Source organism: Macrotis lagotis, chromosome X, assembly GCF_037893015.1.
Source record: "Macrotis lagotis isolate mMagLag1 chromosome X, bilby.v1.9.chrom.fasta, whole genome shotgun sequence".
Lineage (NCBI taxonomy): Eukaryota > Metazoa > Chordata > Mammalia > Peramelemorphia > Peramelidae > Macrotis > Macrotis lagotis.
In genome coordinates, this window is record NC_133666.1 from 12,025,998 (window position 1) to 12,048,120 (window position 22,123).

Genomic DNA, 22,123 nt, shown 5'->3' on the forward strand with positions numbered 1-22,123 from the left:
GGCCGCCGGGGCAGCGAGAAGCCGAGGCCGAGGGGGCTGCCGAGGCCGGCGCAGGCCGGCAGCGCCCGGGGCCCGGCGGCCGGCCGCTGGGGCCTGGGCGCCAGGCGGCGGGAGCTGCTCGCGCCCCGGCTCGCGGGCAAGTTGGAAATTTCAGCGGCCCGCAGGTAAGTGATCTCCGGCTCGGCCCCGGCGGCTCTGGAGGCGGCGGCTCCATTTCACCGTATTTGAGATGCTCCGCTCCCCACGCCCCCAGCGCAGGCCCCACCCCCGGGGGAGCGGGGGGGGGGGTGCTCCCGCACGCCCCGCCTCCCCGCCACCTCCCACCCCTCCACCCCCGCCCCGCGGGACGGGCGCGCGTGGCCGCGAGCGCCTTCGCCTGGGCGCCGGGGTGGGGGGGGGGCGCTTGTGTCGCTTTCGTCCCGGCCGGGCGGACCCCGCGGGCTGGGAACGCGGAACCGGACTCCGGCCGGGCCCACGTGACGCCGGCCCCCGAACCACCAAACTGGTTTTCCGAGGCTGGCTCCGCCGGCGCTGGGCGGCTGGGGCTCTCCGATGGCTGCCGTTTCCTCCTCTCCCTCTCCCCGCCCCACTCTTCCTCCGTTTCTCTGCCAGTGAAAGTGACGACTGGGAAACTGCCCGCTCGCCCCCCCATGCCCATCCCCATCCCCGCCCCCATCCCCACCATCTCCTCATTTTACCGAAAAGGAAACTAAGGCCCAGGGAGGGCAAGTGACCTGCCCAGGGTCACACAGGAAAACTGAGAGGTTCGATCGTGGCCTTCTAATTCCAGCCCCAAGGTTCTCGGGAAGGGAGCATCCTAACCTACCCCATCAAAGCACGAGCAAGAAGCACAGCTAGGGGGCGCAGGGGATGGAGCACCGGCCCCGGAGTCGGGAGGACCTGGGTTCCAATCCGGCCTCAGACACTTCATCAGGGCCTCGCCGTGTGGCCTCAAACCCATAAAACCGTGTGAACAGGACGAGCCGGACGGGCAAGGGCTAGCTGGCACGGTGGCTAGAGCAGGGACCCTGGAGGCAAGAGGGCCTGAGGGCGATTCTGGCCCTGAACACCTGACCCTCGCCGGCTCACTCAAGCCCACCGACTCCCCCAAAGGCCAGGAGCACACGCCTCCCATACACCAGGTTCTCCGGTAGACACAGCAGTACAAAACCCGACACTCCCTCCCCCTTGGGGAAAGCCTTCCCACTCAGCGCCAGCACTTAGTAGGCACGCAAATGGTACATGTAACATGGCTAGCTGGAAGCGCCTACATTCCATCCATTTTTATAGTCCCACGCCCATGATATTCTGAACAGGTAGCCGGGCCTGTCCAAGGTTTAATCTTTAACAATCCAGCATTTTGCACTTCTGACATGACTAACCCTTCCTTTCGTTCCCAGCTCAGCTTTTATCAGCACTCAGTACTGGGGGGTCTCTGGTACCAGTGGGAAGCTGGGCGCAAAAGAGTCCAAGGTACAATGCAAGAAAGACAAACACAGATAACGGGGAACCTGAGGCGGCCAAAGGTCAGTGTCGGAGTCGACAAGCAGGCAGCAGGCTGGGAGAGAAGCAGGAAGACATTGGGACCCCAGGCCAAGCTCCAGAAGAGGGCTCCAGTCCCTGGAGGCTCCAGGAATCAAAGGCAGAGGGCTCAGCGAGGGCTGTGAGTGAGGGGGGTCAGAGATAAGCAGGCAGTGTCTCTGAAGAGACTTCTCGCCTCTCCTGAGGGATCCCAGGAGGCTAGAGTCCATCTCAGGAGAGCCATGCCTACAACTGGGGGCAGGGATGGGGCTGGGGAGGGCATGACATGAATGGCATTGGTGGGAGGAGGGCGGGATGACACCCCCTGAAGACCAAATCTGCAGATATACAGACTCATCAAAACGGAAAAAAAGAGCCCTGTAATAGACAACAGAGACCAAATGATGCACTGAAACCCGCTTTGGAAGTGAAGTCCAGTAGGTAACTTGATTTTCTTCAAGGCCCTGTCCTGGACCCTCTTCTCTTTTCCCTCTATAGTCTTTCTCTTGGTAACCTTGTTCAGTTCCCCAAGAGTTAATCAGTCATCTCTGCAAATGGCTCAGATTCACACGTCCAACCCTAAGCTCTTCCTTGAGTTCCAGTGTTATTGCCAATGTACATTAGACACTTCAAACAAGAGGTCCCATAGTCTAATACAGAACTCATTATTTTTCCTCCAAACTCTTCCCTTTTCCAAACTTCCTATTTCTATTGAGTCCATCACCATCTCCCCAGCTTCCCAATTTCCCAAACATGGAGTGATCTTTGATTCCTCTCTCCCACAGTCCTCAGATTCAGTCAGCTGGCAAATCTTTCATTTCCATCTCCACAACATTTCTCACAATTGTCTTTCCTCTCTTCACACAATCACCACCTCAGTTCTAGCCGTCACCACCTCTCATCTGTAACTGTGGCAGTAGCCACGAGGCTGGTCTCTCTGTTTCATTTCTCTCTCCACCACAATTCAGTTTCTAGCTACCTTAGTGATTTTTGTTGCCTAAAGTGCAGATTCAACCTTATTACTCCCATTCTCAAACAACTCTAGTGGCTCCCTATTACTTCAAGGATAAAATGCAAACTTTGTTATTTAATGCCTTTACAACCTGGCTACTTTGTCAGTCTTATGCATTATTCTATAACACATTTGAACATCAACACTTCCTCTTCTGTCTTTTTGTCTTTGTGCTGCCCATGCTTGGAATATATTTCCTCCTCACTCATAGAACACCATAGAGCCTTTGGTTTCCTTCGAAGCTTAATTTACATCCTCCTTTCTACCTGAAACCTTTCTGATTCTTCCTGTGGCTAGCACCTGCCTTATGTTCCACAAAGCAGATACTACATCTTCCTCTGAATCCTAAGAGATGTTTATTGAAAGGCAACTCATTTTTATTTTGTCTACATTTTATATGTACTTTGTATGTATGCGTGTCATCTCTCGTGATAGTATGTAATGTCCTCGGGGGCAGGAACCATTTTGTTTTTGTCTTTGTATCTCCAATGTCCACTACCATGCCTAGTGTAGAATAACATAATACATTTTTTTGATGTATTGATTTCTGTGGGGAGATGGACAAGCCATGTGTCAACAAAGACCCATCCGTGAACTTATCATGAGCCGCACCAAAAGGCCAAATTGTCTCAGCATATTCTTGCCCTAGGAACTTAGGTTAGGTTCAGCTATGTATCATTTCCTGTCTTGTCTCCAAACACACCACTTGTTAGAGTAAGGTTGGCAAGTGTTATTCAGGATTCATGATAGGATGAATTTTGCAAAATAATTTCCACACGTTGAATGTTAACCCCTCCTACACACACAATTGCATTTCTCTGACACCACTTCTGATGAATCCAGTGAGTTCATTGCCTGGCATCAGGTTAGATTGTACAAGCTGTTCTAAGAACTGCTGCTTAGGAGGAAAAGGTTATTTAGGGAGGTCACCTTAGCTTTTAGAGAAAGTTGAGATTTTTAAAAGTTAATTTTGACTTTGGCCATATATTTTTACTTTTTTTAGAATCAGCCTTAAGGCAAAGAACCTTGCCCAGGCCATCTTCCACACTTGTCTGTGTCTTTATTCTTACGTGATGAGACATAAAAGTACCCGTTTGTTGGTTTTGGTGCTGATGGGGGGAGGAAGACAAAATCAGTTATCAGGTGCTGATGCTTTTTTTTTTTTCTCCTATCTTCTGCATCTTTCAATTTGCCAAGATCCAAACTGGTCTTTACATACATGTAAAATGTAGAACCAATAGGCAAGAAAAGACTATGGCTCTTTTCTCATAGTATAGCTATGTGACCATGGAAAGATATATATGTATATAAATGAGCCAATGAAGTAAGTGAGCAGAAACAGCAAAACAATTGGCACAGTGGCTTCGACAACTAAATGGAAACAGCACGCCCCTCAAAAAGCCCCAAACCGGAATGCTGTTCAATTATAACAATCAAGCTAATCTCTGAAAAAGAGATAAGAAAACCGACTTCTCTATCTTCTTTAGACTATGTATGTGAAACATCAAACATACTGACCAATTTAGTAAAGTTAGATTTTAGTCGGTTAGTTTTACTGAAGGGCTTTTACCCCCTTTTTATTCTTTGCCACAAGGATGGCCAGCTGATGATGGGGGGAAGGGAAGGCTATATTTGGAAGGTGATAGAAAAAAAAATCAATGCATTTTTTTGGGGGGTGAGTGAGAGTTGTCCTAAGATGTTCCCTCCAACATGAAGCCCAAATTCATGATGAAACATTGAAATTTACCATCCCAACCCTGAAAGGACACTAAGTGGCAACAAAGGATGGTACATTTGGAAGTGGGGCAGCTACTAAAAGAAATGACAAGTTCCAAATAGAGTCGTTTATTGTATAAAGCCTAGCATCCATCAACATTTTAAAATAACTGGAAAAATCTATGAAGGCACTTCTTCTGTCAATATTAGTGTTAAATGTTCACCAGACCTCCTGATTCTAAAAGAGGTAATGATGGAACCCCCAGACTCACGGATCTTAACTCGGGGCCTTTCTCTGCTCTGCTTTTCCAGCTCTTAATATCTATAGTTTGGTCCCTGAAACAAACAGAATCACAGAATTTTCAATCAGAAGGGACTTCAAAGGACATCTAAATCAGCTAAAGGGTTATCTTCAGTCATCCCACTCCCTATCTGGCCACTGGACCCAAAGAGCCCCAGAGGAGAGGTTGGGTGCTGAGAATTTTGCCTGGCCTTTCTTCCCTTAGAGCCAATTCAACTGCATGTCATGATTACCTTCCTGATGTCAAAATCCTCAAGAATGAAGGGCAAGGGCAGCCAGGTAGCACAGTGGCTAGAGCTCCTGGAGTCAAGAGGATCTGAGTTCAAATGTGACTTCAGACACTTCATAATTACCTAGCAGTATGACCTTGGCCAAGTCACTTAACCCCATTGCCTTACCAAAAAAAAAAAAAGGCAAACAACATCAATCCAGCGAAACAATCTATTCTGTGTCCCAATGAGACTCTCCTTTGTAAGCTTTATAACCAATAAATGGTCATCCGGCCTCTTCTTGAAGCTCTCCAGGGAGAGGGAGACACCACTACTGATCAAGACAGCCCATTCTACTTTGGACAGCTCTCATTGTTAGAAAGTGTTCCTTAAGCTCAAATCCAGCATCCACCTGGTAATTCTCGTTTCCCCTTCTGAGGCCAAGTACAGCAAACCTCATCCTTCTTCTATGGAACAAACCTTCAAATATTGGAAAAAGACTATCATATTCCTCCAAGTTTTATCTTCTCCAAGCAAAACATGTGAAGTTCTTTCAACTGATGGCACATGGCTTCATTGCAAAGCCCTTCCCTTTCCAGAAATGAACGTCAGATTCCAGATGTGGTGTGATCAGGACTGAGGGTAGAGGAATTCTGACCTCTGTAGTCTTTGACACCATGACTCAATGCAACCTAAGACTGCATTTGATTTTCATCTGCCATTTCACAAGATTGTTTCCAATTCACAGAGCATCATAGAATTTCTGCATTGGAAGGACTTTAGAGGCAGTGGCCAGAGTGCTGGACCTGGAGTCAGGAAGCCCTGAATTCAAATCTGACCTCTGACACTTATTAGCTGTGTGACCCTGAGCAGGTCACTTCACCTCTAGCTGCCTCAGTTCCTCAGTTTTAAAACAGAGATCCTAGTAGGGCCTACCTCCCTGGGTTGTTGTGATGATCAAATGAGAGAATACTTGTAAAGCGTTCACTCTTTTCCCCTCTCCCTCTTACTTAGCGATTTCTTCTGAATTCTGTCCTCTGTGGGTTGAAGTGTTCTAAGTTCAATGCTTTACTCCACAATGCTCTTCACATACCAAGTCTTCTCATTCCCAGGCTTGATACCCACAATTCCTTCAGTCAGTCCCCATGGGATATGACCTCTGGACTATTCACCATATAATTTGCCCTCCTTTTGGATCCTCATCTTATCATTGTCCTTTCTAGAATGTGCCCAAAGGAGAAGAACAAAAAACCAGAATCCAGTTGAGATGGCTCTCCTGATGAAGGCTAAGATGGCATAAGCTTTCAAGGGGGCTGCATCATGCTGCTGACTCATATTAAGCCTGCTGTCCATTGACTCTCCCTTCCCCACCCCACCCTCAGATCAGTTTGAGTTAAAGAAGGTAAGAGATAAGTTATCACGGGAAGGAAAAGGAAATTGGATGTGGTTGTCAAACTGTTAAGAGGTGCCAAAGAGGTTGTCAAGATGTTAAAAAGAGTTGGTAGACAGGCAAAGAGGGAGGAGCTTGTTTCTCCTAAGTATGGAAAGCAGGGAGGATTTTTTTGCAGGGACTTCCATTTAACATTCAATGTTTGTATCTCTGTCACTGGCAAGTGGTTGTTATCTATGCTCAAAGTGCAGCCTGGGCTTCCTCCTAGGTGATAAGGTGAAGGAAGAGGCTCAAGGAGCACCACCGCTTCAGACTTCAGGTAATCAGGGACAATGCAATGTCTCTAAAAAAATAAAACACTAGGAGAGGGGTTCCAATGTGGAAAAAAGAAAAAGGGACCAGCATTTTCTGCTGTCTTGCAATCTAATCAAAAGGGTTTAAAAATAAAAAAAGGAAGGAAGGAGGAAAAACTGAGGACATATTTATTATCCAAGAAGCTAGATTCCCTAGAGAGTACCTGGGATCAGAAAGGAATTGAGATGACCAGATGTTAAGAGGAGACAAAATCCAAGAAAGGAGCTGGGAGTAAATCCTGTGGTGGTGCTTCAGTGGCTAGAGTGCCAGGTCTGGAGTCAGGAAGGCCTGAGTTCAAGTCTGACTTCAGACACTTACTAGCTATGTGATCTGGGCAAATTACGCCAACCTGTTTGCCTCAGTTTCCTCATCTGTAAAATGAACTGGAGAAGGAAATGGCAAATTACCCCAGTATTTTTGCCAAGAAAATCCCAAATGGAATCCTAGAGAGTCAGACAGGACTGAAAACAACTGAACAAGAAAAACATGTCAAATTGAATATATAAATGATAATGAGCAATACGAATGATGAGCTTGAGGTTTGAACATAAGGATGCCAACTTGACCTTGTTGCTTAGTAGAGGCAGAAACCCAAGTGAAATTTTTTTTTCATCAGAGTATACTAGAGACAGAAGAGAGAAATGAGGGAGGTGGTTAAGAAACAACACAAGTCTGGCAGTAAGATGTGCTGTAGTAATGGATGAAAGATTTCTTTATCTTGCTATCTCCTTGAGTTTTCTCTTTCAAAAACAAAGCAGTTACTAATTTCTTGACTTGCCTTTTGAACCTCCAGGTGGTTCTGAGCTATTCACAAGGGAGCCTCAAGCTCACCCTGGGGCTCTAGTGATCGAGTCCCTGCTGGACTGTAGTTACCAGAGACTTTGGCAAACCATCTCTCTCAGCCCTACTTCTTAATAGGGTCATATCCCTAGTTTACAGGGATGTGAACTTGAGGGTCTCCCCTCTCCAATCAGCATTAGCTGTCCACTAGCTAACCCCACCTCATTTGAACATTCTGGCAATGAACTGTAGTCACATGACCTTGACATCATGGCCTTGGTTCCCTACAGAAGCAGATTCACCTGCTGAATGCTGACTGAAGTATTTTTCTTCTTAGCACAGAATCGATAAAGAAATAAATCATAATGACTAGAACCCAATGGATAATAAAATGTTGCAAGGTTTTTGTTCTCCTGAACTTCTTAGTTCTCTTCCATCTGAACCCAGGAATTCTGGGACATTCACAGTGTGAGGACTCTCTTTAGCCAGAGTCTAATAAGGCATATAGGGCAGCTAGGTGGTGCAGTGGATTGAGCCCTGGCCTTGGGGTCAGGAAGACAGGCGTTTGAATCTGGCCTTAGGCACTTGACTCTTGCTAGCTGTGTGACCTTGGGCAGGTCACTTAACCCTGACTGCCTCGCATCCAGGGCCATCTGCAATTGTCCTGATTCACATCTGACCCATGGTCCTAGGTGGCTCTGGAGAAGAAAGTAAGGTTGGCGACTTAGCACAGTCCCCTCACTCAAACCCAATTCATATGCTTGTCATGGTATCAGCTCCCTGATGTTGTGGTCTTCTTTGAAAGTGAAGGACAAACATTATTACTAAAATGAGGCAGTTTCTGGAAGATACTTGACCTCACATCCCTTAGGACTGGTTAACGGGTACAGCTTCAGAAGCTCTGGGGTCAGGGGCTCATTCCCCCGTTGACACACCTGCCCTCTGTCAATTGCCTCAACCCCCCACCCCACTTCTTTTTCGGGTTTTCCGTATCAACTTCTCCCATTAGGTTTTAAGTTCCTTGAGAGCAGGGACTGTCTTCCTTTTTTCTTCTTTATATTCCCAGGCCCTGGGATTCTGTCCTGTGTGACACATTGGAAATATTTAAATTGCTTATGGATCCTTTACTTATGGACAGAGCTGGAACGTTAGATCCAGTGGGAACTGGAGCTCAAGAAGATGAGTGCTTTCTTCTGGTTGCTAGACCATGCATGTCTGACCGCAGACAACCCTTGTCTTACCCCCCCCCCTTCAACCAGAGAATCTGGCTAGTGTAATCAGCAGCCAGCCGAGGCTAGCATCGGTGATCCAATTGTCCTTCGATGGCCCTGTGTCTCTCTGACCTGGACCATCACTGCTGCTACTGCATCACCTCCATTAGTCCCTAAGCCCAGCCCCCTTCTCTTTGCTTCTAACAGCAAGAAGAGAGGGGTAGCTAAAGAATGAAGGACATTATACTTAAATAATAATTTCATCCTTCAAAAGGTAAAAAAAAACAATATGAGAAAAGTACATTCTGGATCAGATTTCCACCTGAAGGGAAGAATCGGTTACTGAAATGGAATAATGATGATAGTATTGGCGAGTTGGTGGAGTGTGGAAAGTGATCACTCCCTTCTAAACATGGTGACAGAGATGGAGAGAAAAGCTGACCATGATCTGACATGAATCCTCAGTTTGGGGATGACAGATGTCCAAGGGTTCGAAGGTAGAGTAGGTAAGATGGTAAGGCTCGAAATCCCACAGGAGGAGTCAGACTCAAAATAAACTCTCAGGAAGAAAATGCTAAGAGCACAAAGAGAAACAACTCTGAGGTGTAAGGTAAAAAGAGAACTTGTCCAAAGAGACCAGTGTGGAATGCACAGGCAACTCATAAACCAACTCAGATTTGAAGAAGATACATACAGAGGATGAAAGTGAAGACATTTGACATGATTCTATAAGGACTGTTGGGAAGAATAAAATTCAGAATAAGCTTGGGTCAGAGAAGAAAGGTAAGGACAGGTTATTTGTTTTGAAGGCTTGCTCTCTCTCTCTCTCTCTCTCTCTCTCTCTCTCTCTCTCTCTCTCTCCAGAATCCAGTTTTTTCATAGATATAGATGGCATTTTCCTTAACAGGTCTCTCTGGATTGTACTTGATTCCTGAACTGCTGAGAAGAGTTGTGCCCATTATAGCTCATCACCTCACAGTGTTATTATTAATGTGTACAATGATCTCCTGATTCTGCTCACTTCACTCAGCATCAGTTCACTCAAGTCTTTCCAGGTATTTCTAAGTTCAGCCATTCATGATTTCTTACAGAATAGTCTTCCATAACATTCATATACCATAATTTGTTCAATCATTCCCCAATTGACGGGCATCCCCTCAATTTCCAGTTCTTTGCTACAACCAAAAGGGCTGCTCTAAATATTTTTCTATATGTACATCTTTTCCCTTCTTTTCTGATCTCTTTGGGATATAGATCTAGTAGTGGTATTGTTGGATCAAAGGGGAAGTACGATTTTATTGCCCTTTTTTGAAAGCTTTCTTTTTTTTTTTAGGTTTTTTTTTACAAGGCAAATGGGGTTAAGTGGCTTGCCCAAGGCCACACAGCTAGGTCATTAGTAAGTGTCTGAGCCCACATTTGAACCCAGGTACTCCTGACTCCAGGGCCGGTGCTTTATCTACTGTGCCACGTAGCCACCCCCTTTTTTGAAAGCTTTCTTGAGGGGAAAAAAGAAAGATCATAGACAAGATAAGGCAAAAAAGAAAGTAGTAGATGGAATGATATTAGTTGTTGCTAGAAGACTGAGTTGCCCAGTACTAAGTTTATTTTTCTGCCAAAGATCTTGATCTTTGGACTGGAAAGAACAGAGTAAAATTGGCTCATATGGAGTTGAAACTCAACATAAGTAAGAAGTGAGATAGTGCCTTGTGATGACTTCAAGTCCCCATTTCCTTGTGAGAATCACCTTGAGTACTGAAAGTACTGCAGGTTACTGCTGAGTCACTGGCAATGATCTCTTGAAAGATCGTGGAGATCAGGAAAGGTGCCCATAATTGGAGAAGGGCAAATATTCAGATTTTTCATAAAAGGGAAGAGAATGGATTCTGCAGACTTATAGGCAATGCTGCTTATTTCAATTGATGCAGTGTTTGCTTTTAGAGAGCTAGCTTCAACAGGAGGATGTGGGTTCAAGTTCTGCCTTTGACATACTGGCTATGTGATGTTAGGGCTCTCTATGCCCCAAGTTACCCTAGGAGACTAATTGCTACCAATTTGCGTTTGTCCAGGGAGTTTCCTCACAGAATGTTTCTTACATCTATGAAATCTGTGAGACAGATTACCCTCCCCCTCAGACAATAATTTCCATACTGAAACTGATGGATCAAAGGAATGCTCTAGATGTATGTAGTTTAGCCAAAGCTTAGCAAAGTATTTGATAAAGTTTCATGTTAATTTTATTTTTAAAATGAAGACATGTGGACTAGAGGATGGAATGATTCTATCTATCCCTTGGTAGACTTAGATTCTAGTCTTCCTAAATTCTCCAGCAGGGAAAGCACCCTGAGTGAAGGTCTAAGGACACTGTCTGGTCAGAAATGTCCAACTCAGGCCTATAGACCACTTCTGCATATTGCTCGCAGTCTGGCCCCCACAAGATCAAAATGTAATTGGGAAATCTTTTAAAAACTAATTGAACTGCAATATAACAGAGATTATGTGAATTTGTGGTTTTTCTACATCAACATGTGGTCAAAAGAGATGGATTGTATTTGAGTCAGTCCTTTGAGGGAAGGCTGCTAGCAAGAGTGCTTTAGGTGGTGACTTCAGAAAAACAAATCATTGCATATGAGGCACTGGATAAAAAGTGCGCAGATGCAAACTCCTGAGAATTGAATCAGTTCCCAAACAACTGAATTATCCAAGCATCTATAAAAGACATAGTGTGTGCCAGTTACTGGGCTAGAAAATGGATAGCTAGCATGGTAAAACAATGAAATATTCACTGGAGTTAATTTTTACACCTGGGAACAAAACCAAAACCAAATGCCTCTACCCTCAAGGAACCTGCACTCTACTGGAGGAATCTATTCTATCGTTAAAGAGCCACTAATTGGAGAAGGTAATGATATATGAAAAGCTGATTGGGTGATTGTTATTTTTGCGTGATGACTCTGAACCAGGTATTATAGACAACTCCAGTACTGCCATCTTGATGGAAGAATTACCTGCGTGGCCCAATGGGCCACATTCTTGATCTCAATTACTATGAAACCATACTTCAGTCAACAGAGTTTCTTTAACCTGATGCCCTCATTATGACTTTTCAAATATTTGGTTTCCAAAAAAATGCCATCTCAAAGTGATACAACTTCGTCAGTTAGCAATTTACGTTTTAATGTTCTTGTTTTTAAACATTGCTCACTGGTTTAGAAATCATGTTCACATGGCAGTGTCAATGTTAGTAGGTGTTATGGGAAGATTGGATACACTAATACACTGTTGTTGGAACTGTAAATTGGTTCAGCCAGCCGGGAAAGCAATATGGAATTATGCCAAGAAAATGACTAAAATGTCTGTCTTCCCCAAAGAAGTCAAAGATAGAAAGAGAGATCTCCTACACACCAAAATATTTACGGCAATAATTGTTAGGCTAGCAAAGAAGTGGAAGCAGCGTCGATGGCTAGTGATTGCAGAATGGCTAAACAGATGGTGGTCCATGAATGTAATAGACGATTGCTGTGACATGGTGACCATGAGGAATAGAAGGAGGCATGGGAAGACTTACATGAACTCAGATAAAGGGAAGAATCTAGAACTAGGAAGACAATGTACAGACTATACACATCTGACTTGCAGCAGAAACCTTATATCTACGTTCTCTACCCCGGCCAGACAATGTTCTTGAGAACAGGGACTGTCTTGCTATTCTGTTTGTATCTTCAGTGATTAGCACACGGTGTGTGGCAAAGCGCATTTCCTTCATAAGTGCCTTTTCCATCACGCCTGCACGGCCAGCAATATTAATGAACAGAGCGCTTGAGACTGAATGGCATGAATTTCCTTTGCAAGATAATGGAGTTAAGTCACATAGCTAAATAATGTCAAGTGTCTCAGGTGGGATTTGAACTCAAGTCCTCCTGACTCCAGTGCCCCCTAGCTACCCCAATGCCGTGACCTGGTTCAAATGCATCTCTCCTCCCCTTCTTTGCTAAAGTAGAGGTCTATGGTTGTGGAACACTGAATATACTCTTGAATTTGATTGCTATGTTGGTTAGTTTTGCTGAATTGCTTCTCTTTAACCCCCCCACCTCTCGTTCTCTTTAATTCTTTGTTATAAAGGATGACTCTCTGGACTTGGAAATGGGAAGGGAAAGGAAAAGGAAAGTGACATGAAAACAAAGAACATTTTTTTAATATAGAAAATTTTGTTCAAGAAGTCATACTCCAGCTTTACTGAAATGGCAGAAATCTAGGGTATTGGTGGTACACAGCCAACCCAGATCAGTTGCAGGCAACCAATAAGCATTTTTAAATTATTTACTCCAGTACTAGGGTCTAAGAGTACAAAGACAAGCAAAAAAGAAAAAGAAAAATAGTTCCTTCCCTAAAGGAGCTTATATTCTAATGGTGGAAGACACCACATACAGAAACTGAAAAGAAAAAGGAGAGGAGGAAGAAGGCAAGGCTGGCCTGGAGCTGTCCAATCAGAGAGAGGTACAGGGTGTACCTTCAGTGTGAATTCCAGGGCTGAAATGATCTTCCGTGAAGAATGAAGAGGTTTCTGGGATATGACAGAGAAGTCAGGTACAATTGAATCCAGAATCAAATAAAGCAAAAACATCCCAGATGACATGTATAGTACAATAATCAAATGTTCCCTTGCATTAATCTGTGTATTCTTACATTCTCATCATTGCCATCAAGGGTAGCTAGATGGTGCAGTGGATGGAGCACTGGCCTTAGAGTCTGAAGGAAGGGAGCTCAAACCTGGCCTCAGACACTTGACACTTACTAGTTGTGTGACCTTGGGCAAGTCATTTCACTCTGACAGTCTAGCATCTAGGGCTATCTCCAATCATCCTGATTCATTGGACCCAGATGACTCTGGAGGAGAAAAGTGAGGCTCTCATCAGGACCTTTTCTAACTTTCTAATGCTTGTTCCTGAACCAAACCTGATCACCAAGATGAAGTCATAGATAGTCAGTACTAAGGCCTTCTGAAAGCTTCCTGGTGTGCTTAATAGGGTAACTCTGTGCTTGCTCCTGCCCAGAGATGGTGATGCCAATGAGTAGGTAATCTCCAATTTTGTGTGCATGAAATATGAGGGAGATTTAGGGTTGGGGTGGGGAGCAAGTTCCATATGGAAGCTAAATGTTCATTGTTGTTATTGTAGTTATTTTCATAGAAGGTGGTTTCTAATGATAATTTTGAAGGAGATAATGAATTCCTTTAGCTAGATCGGGTGATAGTAATAGGCATCCAATGAGGAATGGGTGAATTAAAACTGGATATTCATTAAAGAGCAAATTGAAATGAGCAACCCAACATGTATACCACTTTCTTTTCCTTTGGGTGCAACTGATTTAATTTTTAAAAATTTATTAATATTTTTATGCCTTTCTTTTTTCCCCTTTCAGTCATTTACCAACATCCTTCCAGCTTCCAAATTAGCCCATGTAGCAAAGAAAAACATCGAAGCAAAAACAATTGACAAAATACATCTGCCAGTGTATGCAATCTTTTATACCCATAGTCCCCCTTCCTCTCTAACAAGAGGAAGGAAAAGTGCAATGGATTTTCAGCCAACTTGGTAAGTCAACACATTTGAAAATATTTTGATTTGATGCTAATATCATATGAGAAAAAAAATCAGTGCAGTGGTCAGCGGGATGACCTTGGGAGTCAGGAAGAACCTTGGTCTAGTCCTTGGTCAAATTTGTATCTACAACTCCTCTGTGACTTATGGTCTTAGGAAGGTTAAATAACTGGTATAGAGTTAGCCAGTTAGTATATTTCAGAGGCAGGACTCGACCAAGGTCCTTCCTGACACCCAGGGCATTTCCCTGAATACTGCAAAAGATTTTTATTTTCTTAAGCTGATTATTAGCATCAGATCACAAAACAGAGCAGTTGTATATCTATAGGCAAATCATTTATCCCCTCTAAGACTCGAAGTCACAGGTGAGCTGCAGATATGAATCATTGGAGGGACTTTTAACACGGGGAATTCTCTATACTGATGCCAAAAAATAGCCATCAAAGCTTCAGTTAGTGCCTATCACTGCCCCCTCTCGTCATTTACTAAAGATACCCACGGAACTCCCCAGCACCCACAACACCCAAGGGAATATTCACATTATAAAATTATTTCCTAGGGGTAGCCAGGTGGCACAGTAGATGAAGCACCAGCCCTGGAGTCAGGAGGACCTGAGTTCAAATCTGATCTCAGACACTTAATAATTACCTAGTTGTGTGACCTTTACCAAGTCACTTAACGCCATTGCCTTGCAAAAAAAAAACAAAATTCTTTTCTTTTCAAAACGGTACACCATAAGTTTCATCTAACCAGTAAACTTCCTTCCCTCCTTCCTTCCTTCCTTTACTTCTTTTTTCCCTTCCTTCCTTGTTTCTGTCCTTCCTCTTTCTTTCTTCCTCCCTGTCTCTTCTCTCTCTCTCTCTCATTCCTCCTTCCTTCCTTCCTTCCTTCCTTCCTTCCTTCCTTCCTTCCTTCCTTCCTTCCTTCCTTCCTTCCTTCCCATTTAAAATAGAATTTTATTTTCACTAGTTCAATGAGCACTTTTTTTCCTCCCTTTCAGGAAAACTTCTGTAGCATAAAGTGGGACATACTTGTTTCTTCAATACTAAGTAATCAGGTTCTCACCAGTAACCAAATTACTGATTTTATCATGAATGGTTGACATAGTTCAGTATCGCATTGTCCTTTTGAAACATCTATTTTCAGATAAACTAACCATGTTTGCATGAAACCCTGGAACACAGAGTGGCAACTGTACTAGAAGAGAACATAAGGTCCCAATCCTACTTCTGCCCTTAACAGGAACCCTTGAACAAGTCACTGCCCTTCTCTGAGACTCTTCCATTTCCTTTCTGTAAACTTGATCTTGAGTCCTTCCTAGCACTAACATTTTGTGGCATAATCTTTGTCTCATCGAGAACTTACCAGATATTTAGATACCTTCCTCTCTTCTTTCATGTTTCCCCCTTAGTCTTATTCTGCTTCAGTCGATGAGAATGAGAGACATTCTGTATTATCAGTAATCATTTCTGTGACAATTGTTCATTTGGTATTTCAACCAATTTTCCAAGTCCCTAAACTTGATTGGCACTAAATTGTTTTCTCCTTAAGTCTATTCAGAGCTGGTAGGGGTTGCAGAGACCATCTAGTCTCATTTCTAGGTAAAGACCCTGTGCAGCAGTTAAGCTACTTGCCCAAGGTCACACAAGTAATGAGGAGTGGAGCTGCAATTTGAATTCAGATCCTATGATTTCATGTTCAGTATTTAGAATTTAGTACTCTTACCATTGTGCCCCAAGGCCTTTCCTTGTGCTTTGCCAATAGAATGTCACCTTCATAAGGTCTTGGGAACCCCAGCACTTAGAACTTAGCACAGTGACTGGAACATAGTAGGGTGATCCATAATACCTGTTGATTTGTGAATTATTCCCAGATGTCTGAATTAAGAGAAATGCATGGAAGTTGCCAAGAGAAAGATTTTGTTGGCCCTAAGAAAGCCTTTTAACACTAGTAGCTATCTCAAAGTGGAATGTACTGCTCTGCGATGCAGACAGCTCCCTCTCATTGAAGGTATGCATCTAGCCTCAGATACTTGATACTCCCTAGTTGTGTGACCTTGGGCAAGTCATTTAGCCCTGATTGCTTCGCATCCAGAGCCATCTCCAGTTGTCCGGATTCATTACTTGCCACTGGACCCAGATGGCTCTGGAGGAGAAAGTGAGACTGGTAACTTAGCTCAAAATCAATTCATGTGCTTGTCATGGTATCACCTCCCTGATGTCATGGTCTTCTTTGAGAACACAGGACAAACATCATCATCATGATCATGATATAGTGGATATTCCTTTCTTAAATGGCTTGGAGTAGTCCACCTCTCATCTCTCTAACTTGGAGATTCTGGGATTTCCATTGGTCCCTGTTCAATTCCTTCTTGCCTTTCAGTAAATATTTCTTGCAGGAAAATTAAAAAAAAACCCAAGGCAACTCAATTTTCCAATGATCAGCGAATGAATGTTCCTTGACCCCCCCCCCCATCAAGTCATTCTCGGCCATTCCCTTTGCTATGTCACCCCTGTTCAAGAGAAGTACCCCTTCACAAGAAGTGTGCCCCCATCACAAGTGCCCCCATCACAAAATCCTATGAAAAACCCAAGCGAAAGCTGACAGAAGGTAGATATACAGTTTTTTCCCCTCTGTTAGGAACATTTTTTAATTTCCTTTAGACCAAATGCATGAGCATGTTTGGAAATAAAAACTGTAGCTGTGATCAAAATGAACCAACCTCCTTGGGATATCACAAATCAACAGGGCCTGCTGATGTAATTCATTAAATGCTTAATATGGATTTTGACATGAATGAAAAAGCATTTATTATGATTTCAAACCCTGTTTTCCTTCTCTTCTCTAGGGATGCCTGTTTTTCAGTTCTCAGAGAGTAAAGTAAGTAGTTTGACTTTGCTGAAATGCTGCTAGTCAATCTTTGCATATGGATGCCATCTTGGTAACGCTAAAATGTGATCCATGGTATGCCATCTCTGGAAAACTTACTATGGTGGGGAAATAATCTGCTAGAAACTATTTCTCCATAATCACTCATTCCTTCTGTCAGGAGAATTCAAACAGAAACTGAATCTGGCTTAGATAGCCAACATGTGTACAGGTGTTTATTATTCTTTTTAAACCAGATCTATCATTTCTTTGGTGGATGAAATTTCCAGTGAGGAAATCCCCTCTACCAATGCAGATTGGCATCTGTCCTCCAATTTTTAGTCAAATCAGATGCCAGGGGATCAGCTTACCTAGGTTTGCACAGAGGCAGGTCTTTAACCCAGGTCTTCCTACCTCCAAGGTGAGCCCTCTAGCCCCTATGGGACACTGTTTCTATGTGTATGCTTTCAAGTGTTTAATCCTAGAATTTCAGAGTTCAAAGGGAGTTCAGAGGTCACTTATTCCAACCTGACCTAAAATCTTATAGCATCCCTGCCAAGTGTTTTTTCAGCCTCTGCTCAAAGGAAAAAAAAATGTCCTGAGACAGTCCATTCCAGTTTGGACACCTCTTCCTATTAAGGAGTTTTCCCTTTTACTGGGATATTCACAACGCCCAACCAATCAGTTAGCAAGTATTTAATCTGCTCCCACTGTGAACTGGGCTCTGTGTAAAATGTGCTGCTTTGTAAAGTCTAATCACTGCTCCTGGCCCTCCTGCCCCCTGGGGTCAAGCAAAACAACAATCCAATACCAATGGGACTAATGTTTCTGCCAGGAAATAAAGCTGGTAAGCATCCAAGATGGCATCATTAAAGCAAACTATGGGCACCTTCCATCCCCAAACAGGCATTTAAATCAACAGCCTAGCTTACCCAAATCAGAAAGAACATACAGTACCTTTCCATTAGTCACAGCTCACAAAACATTAGGAATAATGCACCCTCAAAAGATGTATCATCTTCAAAATTCCCTCAAGAAAATCCCAAGATCAGAGGGAGAAGTAAGAGCTAGGAGAAAACTCAGAGGCCACTGAATCCAACTTCTCTTACTTTGTAAGTGAAGAAACTGAGGCCCAGAGAAGAAAAGGGATTTGCCTAGGGTCATACATTGAACCAAAGCCCAAGAGCTGGAAGGGGCCTCAAAGGTTATCTACACATTAGCTATGTGACCTTGGGTGAGTCATTTCACCCTGGTTACCTCTCATCCAGGGCCATCTCAAGTTGTCTAAATTCATAGCTGGCCACTGGATCCAGATGGCTCTGCAGGAGAAACTGAGGCTGGTGACTTAGTGCAGGACCCCCTCACTCATTCACTTGCCTGTCATAACATCACCTCCCAATGACATGGTTTTCTTTGAGAAGAAAGGACAAAGCATTAGTTCACCCCAGTTTATGGAAGAAGAAACTGAGGCCCAGGGAGAGGACGTGATTTGGCCAAGTTCCTCCATGTAGCAGGGGCAGAGTCCATATATGAATCTAGAGTCCTATGACTCCAAAGTCACTGTGTTGCTTCCAAAAGCCAATGACTAGGGCTTTTAAGAAACATTTTAAATCCGTTTTCATAAAGGCAAGGAAAACTGGCTCCAATCTATTTGCTGTCATATTAGTTCTTCAATCATTTCCGTTCATGTCTGACTCTCCACGTCCCCATTTGGGATTTTCTTGGCAGGGTTCCTGGAGGGGCGTGTCATTTCCTTCTCCATCTCACTGGATAGAAGAGGAAACTGAGGTTAGCAGGCTCTCCGGACTTGACCAAAGTCACACAGCAGATTCGAACTCAGGTCTTCCTGCCTCTAGGCTCACCACTTTAGCCGCCCATCACCATTTTGGGAAGCAGGATTTCCTAATCAATCCAGATGCACTAAGCCCTGGGAACCTCCAGGCTAAACGAAAAGTCACAAACTGGAAACAGTTTTTGTCCTCAGGGAGTTTACATTCTATTAGGGAGGCAATGAGCCGCCTCCTCCCGCCATGATTTCCAGCATGCTTAGTTAGTTTTTCCAAGCGTGCACAGGAACTCCTTACAACTCTAAGCTGAGCAGTCCATTGATCCAACGAAAAAGCCTCATTACTGGGCTGAGGGACCCTCTGGGTCGTCTCCAAGGGACTGATTGCGCAGCCCTGGCAAAGGAAGGCCTTTAAAAGGGGGCAGTAATATGGGCTACTAAGAGATGGCGGGCCCCTGTGCTTTGAGATCCTTCCCGAGTCAGAAACCAAACTGGACCTGCATCAGTCAGAGGGAAAGCGAAGCCGGGAGAGGAAACGTCAGTTTCTCCGGGCGGCACTGCGCACAGAGTTAGGCACGCTGAAATCATTAAGTCATGTCTAAGGGCGACAATAAAGGGAATGAATGAATGCATATCTTCAGGTCTTGAATCCAGAGCAGGAAAAAAGTCTGCTCGTTGCACTTATTAAACCCCCAACCCCTTCTTTTGTCTGCCTCGGGGGACACTTAACAATTAAACCGAAAGATGCAGAATTAATCTGGAAAGTCATCACTGTTTACAATATTAATGAATATTTTGTGTGAAACCAGGCAGGGAATGAGATCCTTTTTAGCCAAAAATCTTGATATCACTAATGTACCTTTGACGACTTTTGTTTCCATGTCCTGATTCATTTCCTGCAGATACCCACAGCTGCCATTCACACAGCACAATAATGGATCTCTATGGAAATCATCAGTTTGTGATGTTTGGGGAATCACTACGACAGAATGGAAGAAGGAATGCAACAGCTGTCCTTATCGTGGGGCTGAGGATGGTGACACAGAAAGCCGGGTTCAGTAACTTCAATAGCTGCTTAAGTGAGTTGCAGCACTGAGCTCATTTGGCCAAGGTGACTGGTTAGATGCCACACGAGCTAATTAGCAACACATTAAAAAAATCTCGTTAGAAAGCCGTACACAAAAAGCCCCTGGGACTGGTTAGGCATCTTAGAAAGACAGGCAACTGATCACAGTTGGGTTCTCTACTCTCTGATTTCTGCCACAGCTTGACTCTTTGGGATACTGAAATAATGAGGCATACACTGTATCCTTTGCTTTAATAATGCTCAGGTTTACTCAGGCAAGAATACACAATGAAAGTCAAGATACTCCCTTGGAGATGCTCATGGTGGCCTCTTAGCAACTGGTCGATGGGCAGCTTCTCAGGTCTCCAGAAGCTTCAGTGAGAGGACACACAAGACCTACGCACCATTGAACAGCTAGTGGGAGGTGGGTTCTTATCAAATCTGGTAATAGTCTCAGGCCTTCTTTCGGGGCTCTTTGATATATTTCTTGTCTCCAAGTGAAGCCTGATTGTGTGGATAGAGCCTTAATCATTGCTTCGAGGACAAATTGAATGCCAAGAGAAGGGGGTTTATAGAAAACAGAATCTTCTGGTTGATATTTGTTCCAGTCAGCCTGTACAATGTTAGCATCTTCAGAGGACTGCTCAGTTCTATTCAAACTGAGCTCCTCACTCTCCCTTACACACACACACACACACACACAGTCCCAACTTTTGCCTATGTTGTTTTCCCTTCCTGAAATACCCTCATCCCTGCCTAATCCAAATGCCATCGATCCTTCAGGACCAAACAGAAGTTCCACCTTCTCCAATAGGCCTTCCCTGCTCACCATGATCCTTCCCTCTTATCAATTCCCTTAACATACTGTTTATATGACTCATTTAAAAAACATAACATTTTACTTGAGGGGATACCCATCAATTGGGAACTGGTTGAATAAATTGTAGTATTGTAAGTAATTGTAGTGTAAGAATATGAAGTACTATTGTCCTGTAAGAAATCATGAGTGAAAAAAAAATTTAAAAAAAGAAATCATGAGTGGCCAGACTTGAGAAAACTCTGGAAATACTTGCATGAACTGATGCTAAGCGAAGTGAGAACCAGAAGAACATTGTATACATTAACAGCAACATACTATGATGATCAGCTATGATGGATTTACTCTTCTCAATAGTACAACAGTCAAGACAAGTCTAAAGGGCTTGTGATGGAAAATACCATCCTCATCCAGAGAAGAAACTATGGTGTCTGAATACAGACCTAAGCAGACTATTTTCAATTTTTAAAATTTGTTTTATGCTCTTTTTTTCCTTTCATGGTTTTCCCTGTATGTTCTGGTTCTTCTTTCCTAAAATGATTAATATGAATGATGAACATCTTTAATGATGAATATGTTTAACATAGTTATACATGTATAACCTATATTAGATTATTCTAGGGGAGGGGAGAGGGAAGGGAGGGAGAAAAATGTAGAACTCAAAACTTCCAAAAAAATGATTTGAAAACCATCTTTAAATGTAGTTGGAAAAATAAATGAATAAATTTATTTTTAAAAATAATAATATTTTACCTTATTTTTAGAACCAAATTCTTCCTCTCTCACTTTTCCCCTCCCTTATTTTCTCAATAGGGGAAAAACAACCAGTTACAAACTTGTTTAGTCAAGCAAAACATATCTATATTTATAATCTATCTACTTTATCTAGCTGTATATATGTGTGTATATCTGTTAATATACATGCATACTTCTAAATATACATTCATATATGGTCTCAAAATTGAGACTGCTCCAGGCTTCCCTTTCTTTAAGCTATCTTCAACATATGTTGAAGATATGTTCTGCCCTTTCTCTGTTTATGGGCACCCTCTCATTTTCTAATTCTCTGCCACCTTAAAAAGAGCTGCTATAAGAATTTTCATACAAGTGAACCCTCTTCTTTTCTTTGAGCTCTTTGGGCTATAGATCAAGTAGTTGTGGTATCACTGGTCAAAGGTTATGCACTGTTTCATAATTGGGGGGGCAGTTTTAAATTGTTTGCCAGAATGACTGGACCACTTTATGTTTCAAGCAGCACGTTAACGTGTTTGTTTTCTCATAGCCCCAGCAACATTGGTCATTTTTTGGGTCAACTTTGCCAAACTGATGGGTGGGGGATGTGGTACCTCCCACTTGTTTTCATCTGCAATTCTCCAATCAAGAATTTAGAGCATTCTTTGCATGGTTACTGATAGTTGGGCTATCTCCTTCTGAAGATCTCTATTCACATCCTTTGACCATTTATCAGTTGAGGATTGGTTCTTATTAAAATAAA

General features: G+C 43.3%; 1 long non-coding RNA gene across 1 annotated transcript; it reads left to right on the forward strand.

Annotated features, from left to right (window-relative positions):
* The first annotated feature begins 1,546 nt into the window (after positions 1-1,546).
* On the forward strand, positions 1,547-21,225 carry LOC141499872 (uncharacterized). Its single transcript, XR_012471780.1, has 4 exons — positions 1,547-1,663; positions 16,940-16,971; positions 18,688-18,747; positions 19,648-21,225. It is a non-coding gene; the product is annotated as an uncharacterized LOC141499872 (long non-coding RNA).
* The last annotated feature ends 898 nt before the right edge of the window (positions 21,226-22,123 follow it).